The sequence below is a fragment of the Tupaia chinensis genome, unplaced genomic scaffold, assembly GCF_000334495.1.
Source record: "Tupaia chinensis unplaced genomic scaffold, TupChi_1.0 Scaffold000281_1, whole genome shotgun sequence".
Taxonomy (NCBI): domain Eukaryota; kingdom Metazoa; phylum Chordata; class Mammalia; order Scandentia; family Tupaiidae; genus Tupaia; species Tupaia belangeri.
Window position 1 is genome coordinate 1,819,257 of NW_006159764.1, and position 12,843 is coordinate 1,832,099.

Here is a 12,843-nt window from a genome sequence, read left to right on the forward strand (position 1 = left end):
AGGGGCGCTTTCTCTCCGCAATAGCTCTCCCACCTTTATTTTTTCACTTTGAGATTTTAACATGAAGATATATTATAAGGGTTTAGCATAATCCTTTAACAAAAATAACATAGGTTTCTATGGTAAAACATTACTTTTTTGGCCTTTAACAAAAATAAGTTTCTATTGTAAAAAACACATTAGATTTTGCTCACCCTCATCTGTCACCGGCTGTCAGCATCTTCTTTAGAAGAAGTTTCTCTTCATAGCGATCCCTGCATGCGGCTCACTGGTGTCCAGGCCTGGCATACAGCCTGCATGCATGGCACTGTCAAACAAGAGCACCACTGTTGTTTCACACACCTGCACAGGCTGAGCTGGCCTTAGTGTGTTGTGCTTGTTGCGTCAGATCTTAGGGACCAGGCACTGGAACACCTCGTCACAGTCGTTCTTACTTTTGCCATAGGCCTCATGGCACCTGACACATCCATTGCAACACTTGTCAGGAGGGAGGTCAATGTTAAGATGAACACCAGTGGAGAGCCACGTTCCCACTGCAGGGGTGGTGGTGGGGGTTATAACCGTAACGTGGAAAAGGCTCCCATCCTGCAGCTCCCCTGCACCACCCCCACCACCTGGGTCTGGCCTGCTGTGACCACAGCATCACCATGCTTGTATGGACAGAAAATCCATCACTTTTACCTGGAGATAAAAATATTTCTCTGGATCCTGTCTTATTGAAAGCTATGAAAAAGAGTGTGTAAGACCCTGAATCAATACACAAAATATTTTCCAAAAACTGGTACAATGGTTTAAATCTAACAACATGAAATGTCATAGCCATAACTTGTAAGGCTTTACTTTGAGGCCCAAAACAATGATTAATCTCACAAGTACAAGATGGTGGAATCATGGCTTAAGAGCAGCACGTGTGAAAGATTTAGAGCTTTTGTTTGGCTATAAGCTTACTAGAACCAACAATGTGATGTGCTTGCCAAGAATGCTAATGTGATTGTAGGCTGCGGCACCAAACGTGTAATGCAGATTTCCCCCCGGGGCGACACCAGCCACAACCATCTTCAAAACCGGGATATTCTGCTTTTGCAGCTACCTGTGCTCTTCTGTTTACTCCACGGGGTTGTTAGCTGTCCTCCCTTGGTCAACCCTTCCTGGGAAGTCTTTAGGGCTTTTTGAGGTCTCTTATTGTGAGCTCCTTCTTTACTTTTTAGTGTTTTAATTATCTCAACTTTGCATTAATTTATCTGTCTTCTTTCTATGTTCTGGTGTCCATGCTGCTAAACATCAAAGAAAAGCAGATAAACGATAGCACTACAAGCTCACTTTCACCATCCCCCGCTAGGTCTTCCAAACTGTTTCAGTTATCATTCTTTATCCCAAGACAGGGCTTGATCTCCTTCTCTAGTAACCTCCACTTCCCCCCTCAAGACACTTTCCTTTTCTCCTTCCTTCATGAAAATGCAATAGGAGCTAGCACAGTCTTTGCCTTCATCTACTCCCTCAAGTCTTCAGTCTCGTGATTTCCTGGACTTACGTATGGAGTAGCCGCTCCAAAGGGAGAGACACGGATACTTGTGGAGGAATGACACCATCTTCAACTGGGCAGTTCTCCAAGCAACTTCACCTTTTCCACGGGTCCTTTTAATCCCAAGGCTTCTATCATAGCAGTTCAAGGAATCCAAGTTCCAGGGTCCTCTAGGAACTGAGTAAGGCAGTGTTCCTATTCATTCTGTGACCAAGAGCCATCCGGTGCCTCCAAATCCCACAAAAACTAGCTCCTTCAGCTTTTGCTAATGGCCTCCTTTCAGACAATCTGTAAGTTAATGTAAATAAGTTCTTGCATTACATAAGTTCTTTTTTCTTGCCCTTCTGCCCATTTACCACCTTGTCTCTGTAACCAAAGCTTCCTTTTTCCTTTACCATTTCAACAAACAAAAATTCCCCTGGAAACTGACTCCTCCGGGCTCCATTTCTCCAATTTATCCTTTGTGCCCAGGCTGCTTACAGCCCACCTGTGAACCACCTCAGGCCCTAGAGTAATCTTCTTCAGGTGGGTAAGCTACAGGCTAATGAACAAGAAGTCAAATTTCCATCTTCTCCTAGCTGATCCTCTTTGCGGCTCTCATAGTTCTGTGGAAAGGTCTCCCTTCCCCGCCTTCATCACTGCTATGTATCTGACAACTCGCTCTTCCAAACTAGTTTCTCTCTGGAATCTCCAGCCTCACTTTGGACTTCCTTTTCTTTATGACATATACACGTATTAACATCTTTCAATCCTTCAAAACAAATAATAGAATGAGTAAGTTTTTAAAAATTCTTGACCCGGTGGCATAACTGTTAAAATTTTGCTTAGAGTGAAATCTACTGTGAATCTTGCTTCATAAACAAGCTCATATCTCTTTCTCCTTTGAGTAGCATAAGACAAACTGGCTAAAAAAGAGCAAGCTTCTTTCTTTTCTTTACTCATCTTTTCCTTCTTTTCATCTTCCTCTCCTCCTTTTTCTTTTCCTTTCCCTTGTTCTTCTTCTGCTTTTGAGTTCTCTAATACTCGTTGCTGGTTCTAATTCATATTTTCTTAAAACTCTCTTTCTTCAGTTTTTAGAAAATCACTTGTCTGAGTCTCTCTTTCTATGTCACAGGCCATTTAATCTCAATCTCCTTAATTGCCATCCATTCTCCCCAAGATTCTGGTCTTTCTCCTCTCATTTTTTACACTATTCACAAGTGATATACTCTTCACACTATTCTCAAGTGATATACCCACTCCCTTGGCTTCAACCACTTCTTATGGACTCACAACTTCCAAAACTACATCTTTAATACCAATCTCTTCTGAGTTTAAACACATTTTTCTTCTAAACATATGGTAGATACCCAATAAAAGACCTCAAATCCAACATGTTCAAAATTGAACTCATTGTCACCCTCCTTCTACCCAAACCATAAACCTTCTCCTCCTTCTATTAGGTTGTCAGAAAAGAATGATGTATTTTTCTGTTTTTCTATACAAAAATGTGTCATGACTTTTCCGATGACCCATGTGATCTGTATCTGTTAACAGCACCATATACTCAGGTCTAGGTGCCATCCAGAACTCCTCCCTTGACAAATTCACCCACATCCTTTCTGTAGTTTAAATCCTCATATCTTGTGTAGATTACCAACCTCCAACCTGAGCCTTTATCATTGTCTGTACAAGGACAATACTTTCCTGAAAGGTCTCCTTACTCTAATGCCCTACCCCTTCTTCACTACTCATCTAATCTCTTCACTATTACCAAATAACTTTTTTTTCTAGTAATATGATCAACTTATTCCCTCCTCAAAATTCTTTAGTAGTACCTTCTCCCTGACTTTAAGATAAATGCCAATTGGTTATCATCAACTAGAAGGATCATTATTATCTATTCCTGTTTCATTCCCAGCCTCTTTATTAGTCGCTGTCCTATTCAGTCCACATGTTATGTAAGAGAGTGACCTAGAGGGGCCAGCAGGTTGCATGGTGGTTAAGGCACTGGACTCTCACATGGCCGACTGCAATTCAAGTCCTGGACCTGGTGGCTTGAAAGTCATGCCAGGCGCCTATGCACGTGTGCCCAAAATCCTGATAGAATGGTGAGGGGACTGTGGAGTGGCCATGCCCCTGGGGGTGATTTCTTACTTTCCTTCTCTCTGTCTCTCTCTGAAGAGCACGTGTGCCCTATGGTAAAAGCTAAAATATAAATAAATAAATAAAAATAAAGTAATATAGAGATTTGACTATTCTGGTACCAGGAAAGAATAAATGTGAATAACTGGCAATAGCAGTTTTCCTCCCTTTAAAAATCAGTGTAACCTGAAACCCCTATGATTAATTTTGTACCTGTACATTTTTCTCAGTATTAGATTGTGGGGTCCGTAAAAGCATTAAAGATTTTCCCCCATATTTTAATCTTGGTCCCTAGTCCATTGTGTTATTCCATAAATGAATGGAAGCAAGAGAGAGAGGGAGAGAAAAAAAAAGGAAAAATTAGTAAGAGGAATAAAAAGAAAATAAAAATAAAGGGAATAAAGAGAGAGAAGAAAGAAAAGGGAGAGGAGCATGGAACAAAGAAAGGAAGGGGAGGAGAAGGAAGGATAGGCAGCCATTCCTTGACACTATTTCAAATCATGTTCTGCTCTACCCTGTCTCTGTCTGTCTTACAAACACATGCAGCCCCTAAAGCTTATCATATAATTTTTTAATCAAGCCACCAAACAAAAGAATTCTTATTTGAAAGACAGAAAGAATATATGCCCTAAAGCGTCTAAGAATCTTGCTGGAGAGCAAGCATCGAAGCATCAGCAAATAGCTGGGGATTTTTTGAAGAAAAGAAGAAATGTTAGAAATTGAGCAGAATTATTAACTTTGCATCTCATTAATATTTAACCCTAGGTATATCTTTAGCAAGTAAAGAAAGAATATTAAAGTTCTGTCTTCAAATTGCATATTCGAATTATTCCCAAGTGGGATAAAATTAGGGCCTGGAGGAGTAGCTGTCAAAAGAGTAAACAATGTTCAATCCCTTTCTTCCTGTGTTCCTATCAATGTGACACACCACACACAAGGCCTCTCCCGTTGGGATTCACCTTTTCTCCAGCTGACAGGTATGTGGAATGCTGGATAATGTCCTGATCATGTAAGGCTACACATGGGGCAAAGAATGAGTGTCCAAGATGTCTAGAAAAATGCCCCAGTGCTAAAGGACTCATAGAAAATCAGAGGGACTCTACGACAAGTTCCCACAATGTGAAAGCCTTGGGTTCAAGATGATGAGTACTCTCTTTCCCAGTAGCACTCACCTAATTTGGGAGCCAATGGACTGACATTGGGGGAGAAGATATTACATTTTTAAACTTTAAAAGCCTGGGCCTAAAATGTGCAGCAAATTTTGAGAAGTTTGTTTTGCAGCATTGCCTATCTCTGGCATGTGAAGAAGAAAGAGATGAAAGTTCTTAAGTAGCTCAATGAACTGCAATCAACATGGTGGAACCTAGCTGCAAAGTCTGTGTAAGGAAGTGAGTAACTGAGCCAAGGAGAAGAAAGGTTAGCAGGAACAAGGGTATCATCAATAAGATGGTGAGTGCTTTGGACTTGACCCTGTAGGCAATGCCAACCCATTCGCTGAAACATTTTAAGGTAAGAAAAAGCAACAGATATAACTTTAAAAAAGGAGATCGTCCAGCAGCAAGAGAGAGAATAAAGACCAGGGCAGTTAGGAGGATTTTGTAATAATTCGGGGTAGATATGATGGACTCAAAACTTAAGTAGCAGAAATGAAGAGTAATGGCAAAACAACAAGTAGGAGAATGAAAGAGAAATGGGTCCTGATGATCAGAGGCCTTTACCTCAAGCTCAGCTGACTCCAACCATGTAGTCTAATTTTACCTGCTGTCCTCCAACTTGATGAGCAGAGGAAAAGGCATCTTTTGTTTGTTTGTTTCAATTTGTTTCTTACTTTATTTATTTCATGAAAGAGAGAAAGTTAGGGGTGAGGGGGACCTCCACCAAGTCTCACCATACTACCATTCTACCCTAAGCCCTCCAGCCAGCCAGGACCAAGGACACACTTGCAGGTGCACTGGGCATGTTCAGACACAACCTTGATCCAGACCTTGGGCCAGGGAAGGACATCCTTTATACTCACAACAAATCTCAAGATTTAAAACAGAACTTCTCCCCAGTGTTGCCCATTGGCATTATCTATGAAGCCTTTTAACACTAATGATTCCTGGGCACTGGGCCAGACTCTCCTCTTGTGGCCAATTCTGTTGGGTACTCTTGGTTAACAAAATCATTGCTTGAAAATGAAATCACATCAAGAAATACATGCTTCATTAAAAAGACAAAAAGTTCTTAACTCTTGCCTTTTTATGTCTTTAAATGCAAAAATAGACAACAATTTGCATGCTCAAATATTTGAAATACACTTCTTGATTTAGAGTATTTCACTGACTGCTTTTAACACATTTCTTTGAGATAGCATTAAAATAAGTATAATAGAAAAATAATGGAAAATACAAACTTGGTGGGCTAAGAAAATTATTCCAAAGAAAATAATACCCTTGTCCAGTCATTCTCAAACCTAATGTCTATATCAGGAATATGCCTGGTGAGTGTTCAACATTAACCTTTGGGGTTCACCTCTAGACTTAAAGAACAACTGTAAGCATGAACCCCAGATTATGTTCTGTAGGATTATAAAAGGATTCAGAATCTGAACTGTATTATCTTCCTTAGGTGGCTCTGATGTGGATGATGCATGAGCCATCCTTTCAGACTCCTCCATCCTCTCTTTTTACCTTGGTCCATAGCATATCTCCAAAAAGTGTTAGATGTTTACCACCTCTCTCACTGAATCGAGGTGTCATGATTCGTTTAAAAATTAGACTCATCAAAGCTGGAGAGGAAATGTTCCTCATATGTTATTTTGGGGGGAGATAAATTATATGGTAAGGAGAGGGCAGCAGACAGGTTAGAGAACAGGCAGTTCTGCTGTAAGACCACTCGAACGTAACTTCCCTGCTTGGGTCTATCTCTCACTCCAGCAAGTTGGGACTTGATGAAGAGGTACTCCACACTGACAGGATTTACAAAAATGTGATATTTACTCGGATTTCGCTCATGTTCCAATAGGTAAAAGTTATGAGTCATGACAAGAGTGGCTCTCAAGTCCAGGGGAGAAAACTAAGTTAAGAACCACATGAAATGGTCAAAAGGTACAGATAATTAAGAAGAACACACGATGGAAGAAAGCCGTAGACCTTAACTGGACATTAGTTCTCCAGATGATTCTATGTAAAGCCAAGTTTGAGATCTGCTTCTTCAAAGAGCTCCTGCCTTTGACCAATGACATTCATTGACCCAGTTGTAAATGAAAAGGCCTGAACCCCTGGACCTTGGGGAGTAACGTCCAAGACTCAGCCCCAGTGTTATGTCCTTAATAAGGTCTTTCCTGATCACATCCCCGCCTCCCTCCTCCTGTGTGCTCTACAGTGTAATATATGCTTCTGGTCTGATTGTAGCTCCAGCAAATTCCATGCACTTGCTATTTGTCTCTTCCACTGGAGTCCCAAAGAGCATGATTATATGTCTTTCTATCTTCATCCTACTTGGCATAATCTGTCAGGTGATATACAGAATTCTTAAAAATTCATAAATATTTATTCATTCTTAAATATATGTGTAACTATCATATAACTAATCTTCTACATCTATAAAAAGGAAGAAACTGAACTTATCTTTTTTTTTTTTTTCGGAGAGGTTTTCGCTACAGGGCTTGTTCGTTCACCAGACAGACAGAGAGAGACATAGAAACAGAAAGAGAGAAATCATCCCCAGAGGGGATGGTCACACTGCAATCCCTTCTCTTCCATTCTCCTCTCGGGATCTTGGGCATGCACGCACACGCACCTGGCACGAGTTTTAAGCCACCGGGTCCGGGACGTGAACCTCAGTCGACTACGTGGGAATCCAGCGACATAGCCATTACGCTAACTGCTGGTTCCTGAAACTGAACTTTTCTGACGACTTAATTATCTTTACATCTCAATCCCTTTAAGATCTTAAACACTGTTATGTTTCCCCCGCATCATAGGAAAAGAATACATATGATAAGAGAGAAATATTTCTTTAGAACTGTGCTTCTCAAAATTTAACACTCACCTGAGGGTGCTGTTAAAATGCAAATTATAATCTGGTCAATCTAGGGGTGAGCCTGAGATTGCATCTTCGGTAGGCTCTCGAGTCACGCTGGTGGGTTTGGATAAGCCCAACACGTTGAGTAGCATGATTTTAGGAGTTAGAGACTAATCCTAGCCCTCACTGAGGTCATGCCATACATGTAACAGGAAAGGGAGTCCTCAGCGCCAGACTGCCTCTGTTCAGGTCCTGATCCTGATATTTGACATCATATTTAACACTTCTGTGCCTCAACTACCTCGTCTGTAATAGAAGCATAAGGAGAGGGCGTTTGTAAAACTAACAGATTAATCTAGATGCATTCCTTACAATGGTCCTTCGAGAAGGACAATATGTATAAACTCTATAGTTTCACTCCTTTTCCAATAGTCTGTTTTAGTAGTAATCAGTCCTGTATGTTCAAGAGTCCAAATAAAAAATAAAAATAAAAACAAAAAAACTTGAAAACTGTAGAGAGAAAATTCTTTTCCCTTTCATAGATTGGGAAAGTAAATATAGTATTCATAGACCAAGAAACAGGATCAGAAGAGAAAAAATTCTCATTTTTCTATAACCTTACTTTCTACCTTTCATCCCACAACTGCCCCATGACAATATTGGAACCCTGTAATTGGTGTACCATATCAGAAAAGGTAAAATGTGGGGATTAAATTCTATAATTGAAAGGAACTGCAGCCAGAATGTGTGGGTTGAAACAATTCCACATACCTGTCAACACACAACATACTAAAAAATTAACAAGAAAGACCTCTTTCTTTTCATTTTTTAAAGAGATTTTTGCCATAGGGAGCATGCACTTGCCAGAAAGAGAGACAGAAAGTGAGAAATCACCCCCCTGGAGGGAGGACCGTGCTGCAGTCCCTTCTCGTCCATTCTCTTGGGAGTTTGGGCATGCACGCACATGCACCCAGTGTGAGTTTCAAGCTGACAGCTCCAGAACTTGAACTGCAGTTGACTACATGGGCATTCAGCAATGTAACCAGTACGCCTTCTTCTGGTCCCAGAAAGACCTCTTTTAAAGATAAGATACAAGGCTAACTTCCTCATGCTAAGATAATCAATTCTTCAGCAAGCCAACTGCCTTTTAATGAAAAATATCAAACTCCCAGGGAGTTGTCAGAATGCTGAAAGGACTGTCTACCTAAAAGAATTCAACAGCAGCATGGGACTTAATTTCAGAAAAGATAGAGAACAGATAAAAGAAAACTAAAACACTGCAGAAAATATGACATTATTAGGAGTCTTGTGTCGCTTTAATAAGGGGACAAACCCATAGTGTGGTGGTTAAGGGAGCTGGATCCCACTTGGTCAACTGCATGGTTGGAGTCCTAGACATGGCGGCTTGAAAAACACACCGGGTGGGTGTGTGTGCATGCCAAAATCCCCTAAAAAAGGGAAAAGTGAAAGAGAGGGGAATGAAGCACGTCTATCCCCCACTGGGGTGTTTTCTCACTCTCTCTCTCTCTCTGTCTCTCTGGCAAGCACATTCACCCTCTGGCAAATAAAAATAAGAGATTCAGAACAAATATTCAGTTACTATGATGTGCCAAGTGCTTTGAATACAACAGCATTTTTATCATCTTGTATCGCTCTTTGTGGAAGGTGTTACAAATCATTTCACAGGTGAGGAAACTGTGAATCACAAGATTATACTTCCCAGACCCAGATTGGCAGAGCCAAATCCACCATGAGAGAATACTCTATGAGTCTAGGTAGTCCCAACTCCTTGACCTTTGAAAGCACTTCAAGTTTCAAGTCATGTCGTGAATAACAAGCCAGGACAAAGGGAAGTAGAAATGAAGACATTGTTCCAAAGACACATTTCATCCTCTGTTTTCATTGAAAAGGCAAAGCCTGGGCCCCAGACAAGTTCCTCAGGCTTGTTTCCAGCCTGACAGCGTGGCTTGCACTTCCCCTGGATTCCCGCCGGGTAGAATTAAATATGTACCCTCCCTTCTTCTGCTGTTAGGTATATTTGGGAAAGGATTTCTGCCTCTCTAGGCAGTGCAGAGTACAAACCCCACATCAGCTTGAATCTTCTTCTGGCAGCTTCTTGTCTTGATACGTCAGACTCTTCTGTTGCCAACACTCTTCCTAACTGCAAATTTCACAGGGCCGCTGAGACTTTAAGTGAAGGTCAACCCAGTGGGAAAAGTGAATCCCACTTTTCAAAGCCTTGAAAGATGACTAATTAAACATGCAACATTTAGTTAACTTAAGGTTCCACCTATTACGCACTCATTTATATAACAACAGAATGGAAAACCAGGTCTGTTCATTTAAGATATATTTTATTGTGTCACAAGATCCTTTTTGATCCTGACTTATGTATATTCACTTATTCACTGATTACATTAACTACCTTTTCTTTCTTTTTTGTTTTTTTCTGGAAGGTTTTTTCCATAGGGTACATGTGTTCCCTGGAGAGAGACAGAGGGAAAATGAGAAATAATCATCCTCAGCACCTTGGCCATGCCTGCTCCCTTCTCCTCCATTCCCCTCTCAGGATTTTGGGCAGGCATGCACATGCACCCAGTGTGATTCTCCAGCCACTGGGCCCAGGCCTCAAACCATGGTTGGCCATGTGAGAATCAGTACCTTAACCACCATGCAATTTATTGGCCTCTACATTAACAACTTTGAATGCTGAACTTAACATGTTCCTCCTGGTTAGACTATAAATGAAGAAAAGTAGACCTATTTAAAAATTTCAGAGTCAAATTGTTATTCTTGAGAAAAGTTCAATTAGTTCTTATTCGATTATAAATTCCTGTGTTATGGGACCAGCAGTTAGTGTAATGGCTATGTCACTGGACTCACATGTAGTTGACTACAGTTTGAGTCCTGGACCTGGTGGCTTAAACTCACGCCAGGCATGTGTGCATGAGTGCCCAAGATCCCAAGAGGAGAATGGAGGAGAAGGGATTGCGGTGTGGCCATCCCCCCTGGGGGGTGATTTCTCACTTTCTGTCTCTCTGTCTTTCTCTGTCTTTCTGGCGAGTGCACGCATCCTATAGCAAAAACTCCAAAATAAATAAATGAATAAAATAAATTCCTGTGTTAGAAGAAAAAAAAAATCTAATAATGACACCGGTAAAGAGATCAAATGACTTGGCAATGATTCATTATTCTGGATTTTATTAATCAGAAAGTTATCTATTTTTTATTATAGCTTTCTATTTTCACAGAATATAAAAGTAAAAGGAAATATGAAGTCATGTTCTATAATAATTATTTTTAATATGTACATGAATTTTCAACATATTTTAAAGGAGACTTGAAACAGCAAAAATGACTACAAATTCTGTTTAGTTTTCACAAATGCTAAGAATAGATATGCTAATAAGTTTTCATTGATATAGTATATAAAATAAATATTTTCAAAGAATTAGCATTTCCTGGACACCAACATTACTTAGAAAATATAATTTTTCTTTCATTAATACATCAGAAGGTATTTTAAGTATGTGTTCAGGGCCAACATGATGAACACCATTTAAGACAATTGATGTTGTTACTGCCATGACACAGATATACTTAAGAGAAATGCTAGGTGAGCAAGGGGACCAATAAGCCATAGTCACTGCAACTCACGCATAATATTTTGGAAGCTATGTCCCCCTCTTTTGTATTTGGATTTAAAGCATGTTACTGAGAAATGACTATCTGAGTGGTCATGAGCCTCCACACTATACAGCTAATCAAAATTGCAATGGTGCATGCTGTCATTGCAGAAGTGGAATTGGGCATGATAAACATTCCTCATTGATACCCCCATGTGCCATAAAGACCTAAACAACTTAAGAGTCACATTTCAAATACACAGAAGCAAATCTAAGAGACTTAATGTCTCATAAACTGATTTTCAGTCTCTTTACACAGAGGAAACTTCTCACTTAACTTTCCAATTGTTAAGAAATCAATCATTTTTTAAAAATATAAGCTGAAAACAAGCCACTGACCCATTTTCAAACCTATTGAAAGTCATTCTGAGTCTTGAGAGACATGAGCTTTTGCAATATTACAAAAGGAAACTTAACTTTTTTGCTTTCGGTGTTTGGAAGATTTCACTATAAAGTATATCTTATGATAAATTCACTATAAAGTATATCTCTTTAATAAATGAACTTTACTAATGTGATTGGTATCATTCACTGAATGTGTTAACACCAACTAAGCATTGAAAAGAGAAACACTGACTGGAATATGTGCATTTATTATGTTCACCACAGAACCTAACGTATTCTTAACATTTAGTCACAGAGAAATTTCTTTTTCTTTTTCTTTTCCTTGGAGAGGTTTTTGCTATAGGACACGTGCACTCAACAGAAAGACAGAGAGATAGAAAGCGAGAAATCACACACCCCCTCCCCCGGGGGGGATGGCCACACCGCAATCCCTTCTCCTCCATTCTCCTCTCGGGATCTTGGGCACGCACGCACATGTGCCCGGCGTGAGTTTAAGCCACCGGGTCCAGGACTTGAACTACTGTTGGCTACATGGGAGTTCAGCGACATAGCCATTATACGAACTGCTGGTCCCAGTCACAGAGAAATTTCTAACATATTAATTTCCTTGGTAATTAAAAAAAATTGAGTGGGAAACTAAATTGAGGGTGGGAAATAATAAGGATATTCTGCATATGAAATTCCTCAAAGGGAAAAACTCTTGAAAGCCCACCTCTGTAATTAGAAATTGATGACGAAAATCACAGCAGCCACAGAGTCCTGGAAGAACTGCGTGATACCAGTCTCTGAGGAGTGGCTATGTGACCGTTCTGGGCAATGTCTGAATAGCTCCCAAGTACTGGCTGTAGTTCCATCATCCCCCTTGTCACATAAGCTACATAGCTCTGTCTTGGTTTCCTAAAGCCCAATTTCAAAATATATTTTTATTAGACTGGCTCCATGGTGTAGTGGTTGAGAGAGCTTCTGGCAAATTAAAATATATATTTTTCAGGGCCAGCAGGTGGCCTAGTGGTTAAGGTGCTGGTCTCTCACATGGTCGACTACAGTATGAGTCTTGAACCCAGTGGCTTCAAACTCACACCAGGTGCATGTGCATGCATGCCCAAAATCCCAAAAGGAAAAGAGATTGTGGCGTGGCCTTTTCCCTTGGGCGGGGGG

General features: G+C 40.3%; 1 long non-coding RNA gene across 1 annotated transcript in view; it reads right to left on the reverse strand.

Moving 5' to 3' along the window:
- Window positions 1–209: 209 nt before the first annotated feature.
- LOC114008078 (uncharacterized) overlaps window positions 210–12,843 on the reverse strand; it is a 22,330-nt gene continuing 9,696 nt past the window's right edge. The window contains exons 2-3 of the long non-coding RNA XR_003549640.1: window positions 1,532–1,810; window positions 210–307 (exon numbers count right to left, since the gene is read on the reverse strand). This is a non-coding gene — a long non-coding RNA (uncharacterized LOC114008078). The remainder of the gene's footprint in view (window positions 308–1,531; window positions 1,811–12,843) is intronic.